Consider the following 2,047-nt stretch of genomic DNA (forward strand, 5'->3'; position numbering starts at 1 on the left):
CGAATACTTTGCTCCATTACGGGTGTCTTAGCAACCGATTTACCATGTCTTCAAACCCAAATTCCCTTAGCACACTCGGATCAAAGTATTTCCCTCCAATTAAATTCTCTGACTTTTACACATCAACAAGAGCGAATTGTTCATGAGTTAAGCCTCGGAGGACCCTTGTTCCTCTTGCATTTGGTTCAACTTGTGGTGGTGGAGGTGGTGGTTCTGCTCTTGCCATTGTTCGGCTTGTGCTTTCTTCCTCATAATTCCTTTTCAAGGCTTGCTCTTTAGTTCTTCCCATTTCCTAAAAAAAGCGGTAAAATGCATGAAAAATAAGGAAACGTAAGTCTGAACTCCACGCATAGGGAACCTATTGTTTTAGTAGGACACATCTCAAGCAAGAAACTCATAGGTAACCGGAATATATGTCGGTCCTCTACATTCGAATACTTTGCTCCATTGTGGGTGTCTTAGCAACCGATTTACCATGTCTTCAAACCCAAATTCCCTTGGCACACTCGGATCAAAGTATTTCCCTCCAATTAAATTCTCTGACTTTTACACATCAACAAGAGCGAATTGTTCATGAGTTAAGCCTCGGAGGACCCTTGTTCTTCTTGCATTTGGTTCAACTTGTGGTGGTGGAGGTGGTGGTTCTGCTCTTGCCATTGTTCGGCTTGTGCTTGCTTCCTCATAATTTCTTTTCAAGGCTTGCTCTTTGGTTCTTCCCATTTCCTAAAAAAAGTGGTAAAATGCATGAAAAATAAGGAAACGTAAGTCTGAACTCCACGCATAGGGAACCTATTGTTTTAGTAGGACACATCTCAAGCAAGAAACTCATAGGTAACCGGAATATATGTCGGTCCTCTCCATTCGAATACTTTGCTCCATTGCGGGTGTCTTAGCAACCGATTTACCATGTCTTCAAACCCAAATTCCCTTAGCACACTCGGATCAAAGTATTTCCCTCCAATTAAATTTTTTGACTTTTACACATCCACAAGAGCCAATTGTTCATGAGTTAAGCCTCGGAGGACCCTTGTTCCGCCTGCATTTGGTTCAACTTGTGGTGGTGGAGGTGGTGGTTCTGCTCTTGCCATTGTTCGGCTTGTGATTGCTTCCTCATAATTTCTTTTCAAGGCTTGCTCTTTGGTTCTTCCCATTTCCTAAAAAAAGCGGTAAAATGCATGAAAAATAAGGAAACGTAAGTCTGAACTCCACGCATAGGGAACCTATTGTTTTAGTAGGACACATCTCAAGCAAGAAACTCATAGGTAACCGGAATATATGTCGGTCCTCTCCATTCGAATACTTTGCTCCATTGCGGATGTCTTGGCAACCGATTTACCATGTCTACAAACCGAAATTACCTTAGCACACTCGGATCAAAGTATTTCCCTCCAATTAAATTCCCTGACTTTTACACATCAACAAGAGCCAATTGTTCATGAGTTAAGCCTCGGAGGACCCTTGTTCCTCTTGCATTTGGTTCAACTTGTGGTGGTGGAGGTGGTGGTTCTGCTCTTGCCATTGTTCGGCTTGTGCTTTCTTCCTCATAATTCCTTTTCAAGGCTTGCTCTTTGGTTCTTCCCATTTCCTAAAAAAAGCGGTAAAATGCATGAAAAATAAGGAAACGTAAGTCTGAACTCCACGCATAGGGAACCTATTGTTTTAGTAGGACACATCTCATGCAAGAAACTCATAGGTAACCGGAATATATGTCGGTCCTCTCCATTCGAATACTTCGCTCCATTGCGGGTGTCTTAGCAACCGATTTACCATTCTTCAAACCCAAATTCCCTTAGCACACTCGGATCAAAGTATTTACCTCCAGTCAAATACACATCCACAAGAGCCAATTGTTCATGAGTTAAGCCTTGGAGGACCCTTGTTCCTCCTGCATTTGGTTCAACTTGTGGTGGTGGAGATGGTGGTTCTGCTCTTGCCATTGTTCGGCTTGTGCTTGCTTCCTCAGAATTCATTTGCAAGGCTTGTTCTTTGGTTCTTCCAATTTCCTAAAAAAAGCGGTAAAGTGCATGAAAAATAAGGAAATGTAAGT

The sequence above is a fragment of the Ipomoea triloba genome, chromosome 16, assembly GCF_003576645.1.
Source record: "Ipomoea triloba cultivar NCNSP0323 chromosome 16, ASM357664v1".
Classification (NCBI taxonomy): domain Eukaryota; kingdom Viridiplantae; phylum Streptophyta; class Magnoliopsida; order Solanales; family Convolvulaceae; genus Ipomoea; species Ipomoea triloba.